The 17,437-nt window shown below is 43.5% G+C and overlaps 1 protein-coding gene across 1 annotated transcript in view; it reads left to right on the forward strand.

Moving 5' to 3' along the window:
• The first annotated feature begins 1,056 nt into the window (after positions 1 to 1,056).
• LOC126106696 (uncharacterized) overlaps positions 1,057 to 17,437 on the forward strand; it is a 44,216-nt gene continuing 27,835 nt past the window's right edge. Inside the window, exon 1 of the mRNA XM_049913076.1 lies at positions 1,057 to 1,115. The gene's annotated coding sequence lies outside the window, so the exon portion shown is untranslated. The remainder of the gene's footprint in view (positions 1,116 to 17,437) is intronic.

The raw sequence follows: 17,437 nt of genomic DNA on the forward strand, positions 1-17,437 counted from the left end.
GTTACAACTAAAATATCCAATATCATTGTGTACACCAGATATTGTATTTTCTTTAAATTGCCTTTAAATAAAAATATTTTATACGATTTACTTGCTATGTGTATTTTACAACGTAATCAAAAGAAAGTGAAACCTCGCTTAAGAAGCATATTCCATAATGATTGATTACCAAGGCTAGTCGCCGAAGTGGCGTCCATTTGAAAGACTTGCACCAAACTCGTGAGTAGAATAAAATGCAAAGAATTTTTTTACTTAAAATGTTTTCGCCACACTAGTCTGTAAACCGTTCTTTTTTTTCACTATCGCACGGAGAATGGTCTGTCTGTTTGTTGTGGATAGCCACAAGCTTACCCACGACCTTCCGCTTTGTAAAGATGGAGCACCGGCAATGTCGTGGTGTATTGGTCGCGATAGGCCTCGAAACTCAGTTGTTGGCAGTGTAGGTACCACCTAGAATATGTGGCGGGCCGGATACCGGGGATGTGCGGCCAGCTAACGCGGGCCGTAGTTTGGAGACCCCTGGCTTAACACGTATTCGAGCCACTCTCATATCTGGGAACCTATTCTGAACCCACACTTAAAATTACGGTTTGTACTCCCATTTACAACTGAGGACAGTCACCAGAGAACCTGATATCAGAATTCAACCCGAGTACAACCTAATTTCTAAAATACGATAAGAGGTACAACACATTTTAAATAAAAACTCTAAATGCTGTGAGCAAAATACGAGAGTAAAAATAGTTGCAATGATGAAATAACAAGAAATTATTGTCAGTGTCGAAAACTGAAGCTGTAATGGAAGAGATTCTCGCAGTTGCATATTAGTCCCACATTAGTTTGTCGAATTTCTTCGAGGAAACTGTCACAAAAGTTAACTTTCACAAAAGCCATAAAAGTACCCCAGCACAAAGCCAATGATTTTATAAAACCTCTTTTGGAAACGACATTTCACAGAGATATCTAGCAGTGCGGTAGAGTCCTTGGCGTGCTTCTTTTGCGAGCATCCCAGCAGAGGGCGTTGCCGAAGGCCGTTGTTTTCCGCGGCTGGGGAACCCAGTGTTCTGGTAGGCGGCAACAGCGGCTCTCTGTGTAAACATCGCGGTGGTGTGTCGGTACGTGCCAATAACTTGTTTTACTCAAAGAAAAGGGGAAAAAAAAAGGCTAGGCATCTGAAAATGCTTTTGTTCAGTGAACAGTTTGTCCGGCTGATTCTATTGACGCGCGAAAATTTCGACGTCCTCTGCTGGATTACGGAAACGACTGTATGGGACTGTATGTATTTTCTCTTATCCCTCGCACGGGTCCAGTACGTACCAAAGGCAGTTGTACTATTTCTGCCTGCGTGATCCTTGCATCGAGAATGGGAATTCCACGCAGTCCGTGCGTTGTACAAGTTACCGTATGCTCTGCACATTTTATCTTACACACCGGTGCTCCTGGTCTAGTGAACTCCCTCCGTAGTCTGCTTTTGATAGCACCTTTGTGCATAAAATACCTTGGCCGACAGCCTTAGCTAAACATGTAGCCACCTTTTTCTGATAAGTATCCTCTAATTGTAAGCTGTGTGTACGGTATTGTATTGGGACATCGCTGCATCTTACTTTTAATACTTTTACGTATTTCGGTTAAGTCATGGACTGTAAAGCCATTTGCCACGAACATTACCTTCAGGATCTGACGCTTTCGGAGCTCGATTAAGGGCAATTTTGAAAATACAATCAATCTTGCTGATAAGGTGGTTGTGGCAGGAATTCTTGGTCATGTTTTCCGAACACGCCGGTTTTCTGTGTTTTATTCATGTCATGCACTATTTTGTAAATGTTTAGTGCAACCCTCCCTCTCTGCATTTTTCGTTTATTTCGTTTATATTTGTACTCAGTGTGTGTCAAAGTACTCGTCGGAGACATGTCGATTATCTGATGTACGTTTCCTCAGCTTACCTTTTTATTACTTTTTAAATGCAGTTTGAACACACTGCGAACATAAAGCTTAGGCTACGCTACGGTAAACCTGTGTGTGTGTGTGTGTGTGTGTGTGTGTGTGTGTGTGTGTGTGTGTGTATTTTACATGACTCTACCTGTTGTATGCGAGTTATTAGCGAAGAATTGGATTTTATCTGTGACAAGAATTGAAGGTAAGAACTGTGAAACAGTTTCCCACCACTTCTGTTCTCAAAATCTGTGACGTAGCTGAGCTACGGTGTTTGTTTTGGAGTGGAAATGAAATTTTGTATGCGGAGCAGTACATGAGGATTGCTGTGCCCTGGTGGTTCGTGTGTTTGTGAGGTGTTACTGTCATTTAGTGTGCTACACACGTCTTGTTGCGGAGTGTACGAAATTACATGGTGGAACAAAGGAATATATTGTGGAGACTATAGTCATGTAAAATAGAATACGTAGTAAAATTTAAGCTGTTCTCTTAGTTGACTTCGTAGCCACTGAGTAAATGGATGAGTGTTTAATTAAAATTGCGGTAGAAGGTAGATGGATCAATGTTTGATGTATCGATGTCTTATTAACATCGATCCGCATAACTCCATGATTTAATTCGAAAAATGATCCACTTCCGATGTTTATCGAAAACTCTGTATTTTCTCGTGGGTTCCGCAGTCTTGTGCTATCAGACTCATTTAGGATGGTAGCTTCCCATCGTTCGCTATGCACACAGTTACCAACTGAGAAACGGAACAGAAGAGCAGCCGGCACCGTCAGCGCACTTTTTTGTGGGGTCTATGGTTGAGCTGTACAGGTTAACTGGCGTTGAGAATACAATGACCGCATGGTGTTTTTGGTATGGTTTTGACGTATTTCGGCGCTTTCGGATGTTTCAGTGTATTGCGCTTTGAACGGTGTTTTTTTAGTGTGTTCCAGCAAAAGACCCTCTTTTCCCGAGGTTATCCCACTAATTTCATCCGGTTTAGTCAGTGTATTGGTTCGCGTGATATTTGTGTTTTCGCGGGTATTGTGATAGATATTTGTTGTTTGATACGTTCTAAATAGGGGTTTTCAGCATGGTGATGTCATTGGTCAAAGCAGACGGGTGGTATCCCAGGGTCCAGTAATCCCAAAACGTGTGACTGTACGCAAAAACTTAGTTCTAACAATTTAATGTCCTAGTCAAAGAGTGACCGGTTTGTTTTGAGATTTTGCTTTGACATCCAGTGTTTCTTTAATGGGTATATTACTATAGACTTAAAACTTCCAAATGTGAAATTATAATGGAGTCCTTCACTTCAGTAGAAAATTGAATGTTTGTGTACGTATTCTGAAACGTGTCCGCTTGTATCACTCGCTTCGTGTACATTGCCAATTACCTGCAAAATTTTGAACATTTTTTTGAGCTCTTGCTGTGTCATAAAGTTTATATTTATAAAGCATCTCCTATCGGTTTCGGTAAATATTGTATCTCGTGCAGTTTGTCAAGTTTTGGAACCTTCTACGCACTCAGCACACACACAAGTAGTGCCTTGCTGTGCAGCTGAAACTGCTATGGAGCACACTTTCACGTTCGATGCCAAAAGTGGAGTTGTGGCCCAACCACAACCAAGCTGTTGTGATGCAGTGGCACTGGTAAGAGCCTAGAGTGAGAAATGAGGATCTGCGGGTTTTATTTTGCTGTTAATTGGATCGAAAAACTTAAGACCCACGTTTTGCAAAATTGTCATTTAATGTAACGTCTTCCTCGAAATACTTGCTTTATGCTGTACAGAGGCACGGATTTTTGTACGAAAGCCATTGTATATTCACAAAGTCAACTTAGGAAGCGAAGTTTTGTTGTGGTTTCGATTAAATCTCACTGTAACAAAGAGGAAGCAGTTGAACTTCAGCAGCATAGTGGACGGTGTCACGAGACCTCTTCAGCAGTGGAAACAACGCTTTGAGCTCAGAGTGTGACTCTTGAGGGGGGTGGCAGCAACACGCGCTGTTTAGTGGACTGGACACGTTGGTTTTGCACCTGCCGATCAGCATTTGCTGGAAGTGCTTCTCTTCTTTCATCTCAATAACTCTACTGTGGAAAGCCGTCGTTTGCAAGTGGCAGCGTACGCAGAAAGTGCTATATAGGAAACAATGTGCAGAGATTGGTTTCGATTATGGAGTGGCTCAATGCGTCGTGGTCGTATTAGTGTGTCAAGAGTTGCTGCAGATGGTGAATGTTGAACGCTACTAACTACAATTACTCAATTTGACTAGCGCATTTAGACATTGTGGACAATGCCAAACCACATGGCGCAAAGCGACTGGAGGAAACCATGAAGGGACTAGGATACTATGTCTTTGCCCACGATCGCCCCCTTCCGAATAACGTTTGTTTCGGCCACGCACCATGGCCTCTCCGAAACTTGGTCTAAGAGAGGATAAGTTCAAAAGAATCTGATTTTTATCGCGGGGTTCATTTGCTAACCGAAAAGGGGGAAACGTTGTAGCTGTCGAAAAACACAATTACCTTATACCATTTTACTAAAATAATCTGGTTTTCTGTCCAACAGCGGGAGTTAATTAAAATAAGTTGCGTTCTTCTCTAAAGAGGGTACTGAAAGCATTCTTTGTTATCGTTGTGATGCTAATCCCCCTCCCGCGCCCCATCTTCCAGTAGTAACAACATAGCTAATCGGAAGAAACGTAATTGTTAGCATGAAACCACTTGGTTTCTGTAGGACAGCTAAGCCGCAATGACATGCCAGGTACGGATGTTCAACTGACTAGGAGCTTAGGACTGATTCTTTTTTTAGTACAGTGTCTGGTTGAGCAACTGCAAATTGAGATAGCAAGGTTAGTTCTGTTTCTGGATTTTGAGCACAATACTGATCAGAATACGTAGACTGTTTTGACACTTCCCTTAATGCTGTGGTGGTATATATTTAAAAAAAATTATTTGGTGGTGGGTGATAATAATAAGTAAAATCGTAATTTATTTCTGTTGCAGTACTTGATTTAAAGAGAAATGGTCATCAGTAGCATTGGGTTCTGATTGTGACTGGCACGAGACTTAAGCAAACTCAATACCACCACAAGCATTTGCGTACACCCTGGATTTTCCGCGGTGCGTACGTAACAGTTTTTGAAACACAGCACGCGACTCGATGCCTTCTACGGTTAGGTTTGCGTGGGTGGCTAAAATATAACATATAAGTACAAATAAAATATAAATAAAAATCTGCGTATATTACGTGGAATGTTGTAATAAAAATTAGTTCTCAGATGGCCTGATGGCAACTGGTTTAATTATGTACCAATTTTAAAACTAATACCTGAGATTTCAATTTTCATTAAAAGTAATAAATTGATTTGATTACTTTTCATTACAAAGGCAAAGCTGAGATTCTCATCTGCCGTTAACGGACAATAGAAAATTTACTTCAACCAATGCAACGAAAGTAATGATTGAAGCTTTAATTTAATTTTATTGGCTTTAGAATACTGAATGAGAAAAACAGAACTGTCCTGCATTTACATTTAATAAACGATTTAATAAGAATCGTTTTGCCGGCGTAATGGCCGACCCATGCTGCAAGAGAATTGGTCACCCCTCTGAGCACACGCTAAAACAATAAATTTACACAAAATATTAATTCACTCGTACGAGAGGTGCGAGCCGTACAAAAAGTAAATGTAAGTGGAAATATTATTTATATTCTGAGTAGTTTTACGGAACTTACACACAATTATATACAGCGTACAATGGCGCCTATCATCCATGTAAGACTGGAAGACAAGAGTGAGCCATATGATACAATGTCTCTGGTTTCTTTTCATTGACCGACGCAGATGAAGGTTTGATATCATTACACTTAGTTCTCAGAATTTTTTTCTTCCAAATGTTAATGTCCGTTGCACGAAATACATCGCACTTTAACACTTCTAGCATCGCATGACGAATTAATCAGAATACAAAAACTCAATTTGTTTTTAATAAATGTGGCTTTCCGCCACATCACCAGTAAAATCACAAACTTTAAATAGTCGAACTCCTATGTACAACAGCGAGTTAATGTGTTAAATGTATGGCATATGAGCATGTAAGCTGTACTGATATCGTAGTCATAGGACACTACGATTTTTAATTTGAGATGTGCACTGCTTTAAATTTCTGAACATATAAAGCAAACTGCCAATCACTATATTATTTTGAAAACTTATCCAGATTCGACTGAATGTTTGTAGTCTCTTTGTAAACAGCTCATTGTAGATAAATGCGTCCACGAAATGTCTGAGCTTATTAATGTACAACCCGAACAGCAAGGCTGCCAACACCCATCACCGTGGCCACACCCACACTTCCTCTTGATCTGACAAGGACCCCCGCCGGATATGCTGTGACACGCCGCGCCCTCCATACCATCAATCCGCAGTCCAGTCAGAAATTCTGCGTGATACCCAAAACGATCGTACTTCTGACAGCTTGCTTATACGGACTAAAATGCTTTCCTATAAGAATGAAATGGTGCATCTCCGATTGTCCTGGTCCTTGAATATCGGGATGTCATGTGTAATGAAAGCGCTGGTTGCGTTTCCGGAAAATATGCTGCCGGGCAACGAGGTCATTCTGTTGCAGATATCTCGTTACGCTTGAGCTGAGAATAAGTTAAAATTCTGCAGAGGATGGAGATTAAAGATACGGGAGGGTAGTTTTGTGGATCACTTGCTCCACCCTTCTTGTAGACGAATGTGACCTGTACTTTCATCCAGCTATTGGGGACAGTTTTTTGTTAGAAAGATCTTAGGTATAGAATCTGATAGGGATATCATCAGGTTCTGGAACTCTGTTTTTAGCAATTTCAGCTGTTTTTCAACAATAGCGACACTAAATTTCCTTTAGTTCACGTCTGCGGTCACAGTTTTGTTATCAGAGTATCGGTTTCGGTCTATAGTGACTATCTTCAGATGTCTTTCATAAAAACATGTCCTAAAACAAATCTTAAGACGGTCATTGTAGACCGAAACCGGTAGTTTGATGACACAAAATTTGTGACAGACGTCAACTAAAGGAAACTTATTCTATATTCGGGTGACTGTTGAATTCGCGACCATGTCATTCGTCTTAGCAATAGCGCGACGATTAAATAGCGCAATACACCTGGATTTTCAGTTGTAAAGCAACATTTGACAGAGGAGTTCAATTTCCGTTTTCGCTTTGCTACGCTCACCATCTCGTACATAAGTATATGGACACTCGATTGGCCACACTAACGGCCTTTACATATGAACTGAAATCGTCTCGATTTTGAGAGAGATCTGTCGATAATATTCTGCTACGCTAGTCTTTGAAGGCGTCAAGCAGTGCCTTCTTGACAGCCAAGCGAGTTTCATTGAGCGTCTCGATCTACAGGGACGTTCCTTTCACGCCTATTATGTCACTGTTTGCTTAGAACTTTCTCTACAGTGACCCCACCGTGATCTGTTCTGATATACATACCTACTAACGTGATTGATCATTTCTCTAAACATTACTCACTATTCCATATTCTCCTCTCCATAGCTAAATGTTTCCAGTTTGTTACTGCCTCATCTAGTCTTTGGCGAACATACAAATCATCCTACTTGTTTCAGTTAGCGTTTGTACTTTGATAGTTGTTCCTACAATTACTTCATGTCGCAGGTATTTTGCGTGGGCATCCTCAGAGAGAACAGGTCGGTTTATTGCATTCATAAGTGGGCTTCCAAACAGTCTGGCCTAGGTAGTTCTCACAGAACGCACTTAGTAGTCTTTTGCAGGACGCATTGTCGCCCCCACTACTTGAACTGTAATTTTCCTAACGGATTGTATGGAGGAATATGTCTTCAGTGATAACACTATGACTGAAGTACTTAGGTACTGGAGATCTTGGGTTTCTCTGACATTTTGTTACATTTGGACGTGGGTCTTGGTGGTCGTGAGGTTCAGTTCACAGCTCATGCCCACTCTTGACACAGTCTTGTCAAAACAATCTCGCATGCAGCTTTAATTTCTGTGTTGGTGGAACAGCGTTTCCCGTCTACTGAAAAAAATTCTCCCTTCATATCCCGTTTTCCATTCCCGTTAAATCTTCCCGAAAAATGTTGTCAATTTCCGGTTTTAACCTGCTTTCTGTACAATGTGGGTTCCACTGAGTTTGAGTAGTACTTCAAACTCGACCACTTTGTTGCGAATGCTGCGGCAGTTGACGACTACCTAGGAGTTCACAAGGGGCGATTAACCGCCTGACATCGCCGCTGCAGCGTGTGCGCAAAGTAGCGCGGTTCCGGCGCGGGTATACAAGCACCGACGTGTAGGCGAGGGGACAGTGTGGCGTCCGTGTCGCTCTGACGTCCGTTAGGGAAATGCAGGAACGGGATTAACAAATGCGTCCAAACTTGGTCAACTTGCTGTTACTCTTTTCCTGGCTGCTGAACGACAAACACTGCAGAAGAAGGAACGTGTGTGAGGCAGTATGTATGTCGAAAACCTCCTTTGTGGAATGGTGCGTGAACTCCTGTTCTGGTCGCGATTCTTCACAAGACGACAGTCGATCTGGTAGGTAAACCCCATCCACTGCGGACAAGAAGCAGGTGTTGGATAATACAGGGTTATTACAAATGATTGAAGCGATTTCACAGCTCTACAATAACTTTATTATTTTAGATATTTTCACAATGCTTTGCACACGCATATAAAAACTCAAAAAGTTGTTTTAGGCATTCACAAATGTTCGATATGTGCCCCTTTAGTGATTCGGCAGACATCAAGCCGATAATAAAGTTCCTCCCACGCTCGGCGCAGCATGTCCCCATCAATGAGTTCGAAAGCATTGTTGATGCGAGCACGCAGTTCTGGCACGTTTCTTGGTAGAGGAGGTTTAAACACTGAATGTTTCACATAACCCCACAGAAAGAAATCGCATGGGGTTAAGTCGGGAGAGCGTGGAGGCCATGACATGAATTGCTGATCATGATCTCCACCACGACCGATCCATCGGTTTTCCAATCTCCTGTTTAAGAAATGCCGAACATCATGATGGAAGTGCGGTGGAGCACCATCCTGTTGAAAGATGAAGACGGCGCTGTCGGTCTCCAGTTGGGGCATGAGCTAATTTTCCAGCATGTCCAGATACGTGTGCTGTAACGTTTTTTTCGCAGAAGAAAAAGGGGTCGTAAACTTTAAACCGTGAGACTGCACAAAACACGTTAACTTTTGGTGAATTGTGAATTTGCTGCACAAATGCGTGAGGATTCTCTACCGCCCAGATTCGCCCATTGTGTCTCTTCACTTCACCATTAAGAAAAAATGTTGCTTCATCACTGAAAACAAGTTTCGCACTGAACGCATCCTCTTCCATGAGCTGTTGCAACCGCGCCGAAAATTCAAAGCGTTTGACTTTGTCATCGGGTATCAGGGCTTGTAGCAATTGTAAACGGTAAGGCTTCTGCTTTAGCCTTTTCCGTAAGATTTTCCAAACCGTCGGCTGTGGTACGTTTAGCTCCCTGCTTGCTTTATTCGTAGACTTCCGCGGGCTACGCGTGAAACTTGCCCGCACGCGTTCATCCGTTTCTTCGCTCACTGCAGGCCGACCCGTTGATTTCCCCTTACAGAGGCATCCAGAAGCTTTAAACTGCGCATACCATCGCGAAATGGAATTAGCAGTTGGTGCATCTTTGTTGAACATCGTCCTGAAGTGTCGTTGCACTGTTATGACTGACTGATGTGAGTGCATTTCAAGCACGACACGCTTTCTCGGCTCCTGTCGCCATTTTGTCTCACTGCGCTCTCGAGCGCTCTGGCGGCAGACACCTGAAGTGCGGCTTCAGCCGAACAAAACTTTGAGTTTATCTACGTATCTGTAGTATGTCGTGACCATACGTCAATGAATGGAGCTACAGTGAATTTATGAAATCGCTTCAATCATTTGTAATAGCCCTGTATTAGGGCGGACTGTCACGTAGTCATTCGTTTGCTAGCAGAGGATCTCGACATAAGCTGGGCTAACGTGCAACATTTTCGGCGGGAGTCAAGTATCGTGAGGTCTGCAGCCGATGGATACAAAAAGGAAACCCGATGGCTGCGTGAAGTGTCCCTGATAAGTTTCAGCCTTGCAGGGAACACGTCCCTTGAGCGCACTGCCACAGGCGACGCAACTACCACGCCTTCAGGCCCTTAAAGCCCACGGAGGGTCGACGATTCGTACGTCTAGTTCACCGGGGACGCACTTACGCAATGCTTCACGTAGCAGTCCGCCGTCTCTTACGAAACGGACATCGCCAACCTGGTGCAGCGGTGGGGTAATTGTCTCAATGTCCACGGCGGTTTTTGCCTCATTGGCATACCGGTTCTGGAGCGTACGCGTACATACTTTGAACGGAAACGTTTTAATGGCCTCTTACAGTATTCTCATTTGTGGGGTGCGCTTATTTGCGTCTTTCGTTGGGACCTCTAGCGCTACTGCTACCTAGGCGGGATGGATGGTTACCCTACGTACGACGCGCTTACGTCCATCCCCACACAGTCGGCTACCTGGGAAGCAGCCTCTGAGGTTTAGTGGATACCTGACTCATTTAAGGGGACCCTACTGTTCCCAGTCCTATGACGTAAGCCTACGAAGTCGCAGCCTAGTTTGTCACAGAACCTACCAAGTCTCCGATCCCTACACTCGATTCAGAACCGATGGCGGTCGCTCAGTTCTGGGAACAATGCTGCCGGTGAGTTTTGTATAAGCTGCTGACTTTGTAGAAAGCAGATTTGCGTCCCTTATTCCAGGTGGGACTGTTGAGTAATTTTGTGCAGGAACTCTTCAGATCAGTCCATACAACACTTTAGAACTGTTTTTAAACAATACTATACCAGCTTGACTTCAAATCCTGCTTCGTTGTGAAAGAGATGGGCGGGGGTTTAAACGTCGTGAATCCACTGTAGCAGATGCGTGAGAGCACCATTTACGAACAAACACAGCTAGAGAAACAAATATATTGTGACTGCGTGACCTAATTCGCTAAATTGTCGAGTGAGTTGTCACAAACAGCTTTGACCGCCTCGCCGCAGTAAAACGTCAACGCATACACCTCGTATTAGCGGCCTGCACTGCTTGCGCCGGTCCCGCGCCCTGTAACTTAGCAGACCTGGCCACTGCATCACCCAGGGACACCCGTAACAGAGTGTTAAGCCGATGGGACTCAGAGTAGTCTCACATACGATGTGTGTGGCTCAGATTTATAATGTACGGTCAAACTTGACTTGTCTTTTAATTGCACCAATTTAAGAATATTCAGTCATTTCTTAACAGCAGCGTATGTGTCTTAAGTGCATCTATATTCTATACTTTTTTGTCCATGCTGCGACTAGACAAACCTTGACTGCATTTATAGGTAGTGAGAAATGTGCGCTGGTATTCTGAAGATACGCAGAAAGACATCTATAAATCCCGTGCAGAATGAGGTTAGTAGCGTGATATGACTCGAAATAGTCACACAGCACTCACTTGTATATATTCAGTGCACTGGAAAGATCTGAGGTCCTACGTATCCTAATATTGCATGTACTTTATGAACGAACTGGTAAATAAAATTAAAGCAATAACTGAATTCGGTTCAAAAAAAGTATTTTGACCTAGGTTTCAGCACTCCGAAAAATTTTTCTTAAAGTGTAAGTACTGACTGACAATACAAGAAAGAAACAGTACTTACATGTCACGTATAAAATAAATATCAAGCGATAAGACTTTAGTCGTGAAATTTTTGAAATAGAATACATGGGAGGCAAGCCACTGAGGGCTGCCCACACATGTTGAGCTACGGGTAGCACATCAGATTGAGGCGCTCGCGTTAGCAATTGCCTAAAATAAGTTTTTTGTATTTCTTTCTTGGAGCCCATCTCCTATCAGATTCAACGCATCTTCGTAATAAAAATAACTGTAATGTCGCCTTTTCAACAAATAATAGTTCGAAAAAGTTTTTATTCACAATTTAAAATCTACCCGTTCCCTTTCGCAAAGCCCTGGTGTCTATAATACTTTTTGCCACACCCGTTCTTCTTACTACGTAGGACAAACAGAACGTGCCTTTAATCACATGCAAAGAACATCTTTTAAGAAAAAATGGCACTACCACTCAAAACTGGTCTTCTGCCGACCACTTTCTGATTACAGGTCACACTCCTAAAGTTCTCCGCGATATCAACATTTTGCACACTCAGAAGAAAGGGCGTAGATTAGATGTTCTCGATGAACTAGGAAGTTTTAAACGTCATTCTCATAAAGATGGCCTCATTTTTAATGAGTAGCTACAATTACGTAATAAAAGCCGTTACTTTATGTGTGACAGGCTTTCCTTCGTGCAGTTGCCGAAATATTTTTTCTATCTAAGTCTACTGATAGTTTTTCGTTTATTAAATGGTTTATTTTGGCTGCATTTCATGGTATACCGTTTCCTACTCGCTGAATTATTTAGCTCTCTTCTTAATTCTATAATGTCGTATTCAGCCTTTAAACTGTACTTCTAAGCTCTTACGTATACAAAATGTTACCATGTCTGTTGCTGTCAGATAAAATATTCCCTTTTACTTAATGTACTAAATAATGTTCATAATATTCATCTGCCTATATTTTGAATGTTAAGCAGCATGTTTGTATTTGCGGGCACTAGACGGCCCTCTCGGTATAACGTCCAGCTGCCCGCAGTCGCTAAACGCGGTCGCCTCAGTCCTGAGCTACCTGTTGCTCGACGTGTGAGCAGCCATCAGTGGCTTGCCTTCCATGTATTCTATTTCAAAAATTTCGCGACTAAAGCTTCGTCGCTTAGTATTTATTTTATACGTGACATGTAAGTACTGTTTTTCTTGTACTGTTAGTCGGTACTTAAACTCTAAAAAAATTTTTTCTTCGTATAATTCTGTACTAATGTTATAGGCCAGTTTGAGTGTGTCACTTCTGATGAAGGCACACACAGTAGTGCCGAAACCTAGGTCAAAAGACTTATTTTTTCAATCGAGGACTGATATTGCTTTAATTTTACTTTGTAAACTGTCTCTGATCATTCAGCCATGTTCAAAACTTTAAGAACTGGTAAATAATATTGAGTGCTTTGAACAAATTTTAGCTTTCCTTTTGCAGCTTCCAGCAATGTAACTGGGCAGTGTCCCTATCTCTGTGCACATAGACTGCAACATAGAAAATTGTTAACTAACAGAATGATTGTTTAACATAACTCCAGCTTTCAGTCGAACATTTCACCGTAATGATTCAGTGTGGCAGGGTCTTAAAACAGCTGTCGCCAGCACAGCATATGTAACCATATCATCAGTTTGTGTAAACAAATGGTTCAAATGGCTCTGAGCACTATGGGACTTGACTTCTGAGGTCAGTCCCCTAGAACTTAGAACTACTTACACCTAACTAACCTTACGACATCACACACATCCATGCCCGAGGCAGGATTCGAACCTGCGACCGTAGCGGTCGCGCGGTGCCAGACTGGAGCGCCTAGAGCGGCTCGGCCACCACTGCCGGTCTTCCTGTATACAGCATAGTGTTTGTTTACGACTCTCGCTCCTCAGCCATGGCTCGGCAGCCGTAGATTGTCATGACAGTGAGTATGACCGCAGCAGCTCCTGTACGTGAGACGAAACAAGATGGGTGCCAGCCAGCATGATATACACAAATGGATTCTGTACCAAGAATTATGTGAATTTAGATAAAATAATCGTGAGAACTGACATCAAAGAGCGCCATATTCTCAAAAGCATACTGGAAACAAACTTTACAGGTCTATAAGGACACTTCAGTCAAAGATTCCAAGTAATAGGTCCACAAGCAGCCGCAACATTATTCTTGAAATGAAGAACTAGAAGACTGATAAAATTTATCAGTGTACTTCAAGAGAGGTAGCAAGTTGAATTTACCATACCGAAAGCGAATAAAATGTGTGATGCTGTAGCCGGTTTGGAAGCACCACCGACTTACCAACCTACCTGCAATACGCGACCGCCATCAGTAGACATTGCCGGCTAACCTAACACTCAGAACCAAACTTCGTCACTTAATGTAAATGGGAGTGCTGTTACTGGATTCCTTGCACGTGGTAATGTCTGCTGAACAGCATAGATCTCAACCAATAGCAGATTCCTTCTCCACACTGCATAGCCTCGAATGTAACTCTCCAACGGGGAATAGGAACTAAAGCACACTATCATGGAAGTGGCAGTAGTAATGGCTGACTTTCTTCCAACAAGGAAGAGACGAGGCTTACAACCGACGGACAATTGCTACTCGACAAGAGGGTCACAACCTAGCAGTGCCAATACAGACTCATTGTAATAACCTATGCTTCACGACTGCAGGTAAAATGTAATATTGGAACTCATGGACGTCCATCAGACACAGGCTTCCTTTTCTCAGAAAACAGTTCCACCAAGAAGAGTCCAACCCACCTGTAAGGGTACACAGGTTCGAACGTAAAGTGATAATGGTGAATATTCTTTCAAACCAGAGGGGCTGGAACCAGTGAACGATTGCCATTGGTCGAAAGCAAAATTGACTCAACGGAGACGTACATTTGAGTCAGTAAAAAGACAAACAGGGTGTTACAGTGAAACTAATAGTAATAGACAGGCGTAAAGTTGAGCAAAAATAAATCTCTATCTTCTAGAAAAACACGATGAGATGAAACGAAAGTGCCGACTGAACGCCCGCGTCTTTTGCCACGATATTCACTCGTGCACACATAGACAAAGCTATGCAAACCATACATCGAACGAAGAACTCAAATTACGGGGAGGTAGCCAGTACTTGAAATCTCAAAGCCACACTCCAGTATTGCCAATAGACGGATTAAAGTAGAAAGTGTTCACTGCTTCCAAACCTACTAGTCCTCGAGGGAGGGAGGGCAGAGACACCTCATAGCTACTGGGTCCCTGTCACATCTAAAACCCATTCCTGTTTCCTATCTGATGAAGATACAAACTGTTAGGAAAGCTAGGGATGTTTTTGTTGCTTTACTGTGCCCATTATGCTTTCATTTTAAGTTTTCTGAAGTGAATAACCCCTTAAATAGTTCTTAACATTCGTGTTTTCTGATCAAAAATGTTAGGAGTCACTGATAATGACCTACAAGTATCTGCATTATTTCGCTGACAGAATTTCATGCTTGCTTTACACTCCACTTTGGAAGACTACCGCAACGCCAGCTCCCGCTCCCCTCCCCTACCCCCCCCCCCCCAGTTCCTTTTAAACCTAAAACCCTTCTTGACTGTAGCCTCAAAGTGACAGACACCATGCTTCAAGGTATTCGTTGCGTAGTTAAGGTTGGGACCAGCTTTCATGTTCTGCTATGCTTCTCCTCGTCTGACTCATGTTCATTCACAAAATGATAGTAAATGTATCCAGAAAGAGATTTTCACTCTGCAGTGGAGTGTGCGTTGGTATGAAACTTCCTGGCAGATTAAAACTGTGTGCCGGACCGAGACTCGAACTCGGGACCTTCGCCTTTCGTGGCCAAGTGCTCTACCAACTGAGCCACCCAAGCACAACTCACGCACCGTCCACACAGCTTTACTTCTTCCGTTTGAGCCGTTTGAGCCGTTTGAGCCGTTTGAGCCGTTTGAGCCGTTTGAGCCGTTTGAGCCGTTTGAGCCGTTTGAGCCGTTTGAGCCGTTTGAGCCGTTTGAGCCGTTTGAGCCGTTTGAGCCGTTTGAGCCGTTTGAGCCGTTTGAGCCGTTTGAGCCGTTTGAGCCGTTTGAGCCGTTTGAGCCGTTTGAGCCGTTTGAGCCGTTTGAGCCGTTTGAGCCGTTTGAGCCGTTTGAGCCGTTTGAGCCGTTTGAGCCGTTTGAGCCGTTTGAGCCGTTTGAGCCGTTTGAGCCGTTTGAGCCGTTTGAGCCGTTTGAGCCGTTTGAGCCGTTTGAGCCGTTTGAGCCGTTTGAGCCGTTTGAGCCGTTTGAGCCGTTTGAGCCGTTTGAGCCGTTTGAGCCGTTTGAGCCGTTTGAGCCGTTTGAGCCGTTTGAGCCGTTTGAGCCGTTTGAGCCGTTTGAGCCGTTTGAGCCGTTTGAGCCGTTTGAGCCGTTTGAGCCGTTTGAGCCGTTTGAGCCGTTTGAGCCGTTTGAGCCGTTTGAGCCGTTTGAGCCGTTTGAGCCCCTGGTGTTTCCTCACAACCACTGTGACCTGTCACCAGCCACGGCAAGTCAGACTGCTCTGCCTCGTATGGCTATGCCAAAGTGACCTGAGAGGTCATTGTCCCTGTTACTGCCTGCCCTACCTGTGGACGTCTGTACACCCACAAGGAAGTGTGCACAAATCACTTCTCCACTTTGTAACTGTCTACTCACCTCTGCTGTGGCCTCGTTATAGAAATAAGACTTAAGCAGAGCACAGCTGGCATCAAAGCTTTTCCCCCAGCTTGAAAGCAGAGATATCAATAGAACAAGGATGTTTTCCCCCATTTTTACAAAGTTATGAGAGTTCTGGGATCGTTTTGGGCACCCCGAAAGAGACGTAGAGATTTGCACGGAATAAACAATCGTGGAAACTAGTCTTGAGACTAAAGAGCTAAACAGCCTAGTTTTAATGTGAAATCGCTTGAACTTCACATACATACCTTAGATAGACATACCGGGTGATCAAAAAGTCAGTATAAATTTGAAAACTTAATAAACTACGGAATAATGTAGAGAGGTAAAAATTGACACACATGCTTGGAATGACGTGGGGTTTTATTATACCCAAAAAAAGTTCTCAATGTCCGACAGGCTGGACAGCAAAACGTCAGTGGCTGTGCATGACAATCGTGTATAAAAGGAGCTGTAATGAGAGAGAGAAACAGGTGCGCCAGCAGTCGCAGCACTTTGACGTTACCTGAAAAGATGCTTTTAGTGAAGCTGTATTATCAGAATGGGGAGTGTGCTAGTTCAGCGTTACGATCCTATCGCCATAGGAAGGGGATTCGAACGGGTAAAGGTCCGTTGACAAATGCAGCTGTGGCGAGAATGATTCCGAAGTTCGAAGCCACAGTAGTGGCCGACCGAGCACAAGGCGTAATGCTGCTGAGACAGTTCAGGAAGGAATGGAGACTGTAGCGGGTTCGTCTATGCACGGGGAAGTCAGCGCTCGTGCAGTCACACGTCGCACCGGCATTCCATACACTGTTTGGTTGGCACTTTGGCGCACCCTCCGATACTATCCGTTAAACCCCCCTGCGGGCCCCCCCTGCGGGTCCGGGGATTAGAATAGGCCCGAGGTATTCCTGCCTGTCGTAAGAGGCGACTCCTTGCCTTCTCATTGCCTTTTTCTCCTTGCCTTCTCATTGCCTTTTTCTCCTTGCCTTCTCATTGCCTTTTTCTCCTTGCCTTCTCATTGCCTTTTTCTCCTTGCCTTCTCATTGCCTTTTTCTCCTTGCCTTCTCATTGCCTTTTTCTCCTTGCCTTCTCATTGCCTTTTTCTCCTTGCCTTCTCATTGCCTTTTTCTCCTTGCCTTCTCATTGCCTTTTTCTCCTTGCCTTCTCA

Source organism: Schistocerca cancellata, chromosome 10 (assembly GCF_023864275.1).
Source record: "Schistocerca cancellata isolate TAMUIC-IGC-003103 chromosome 10, iqSchCanc2.1, whole genome shotgun sequence".
In the NCBI taxonomy this organism is placed as follows: domain Eukaryota; kingdom Metazoa; phylum Arthropoda; class Insecta; order Orthoptera; family Acrididae; genus Schistocerca; species Schistocerca cancellata.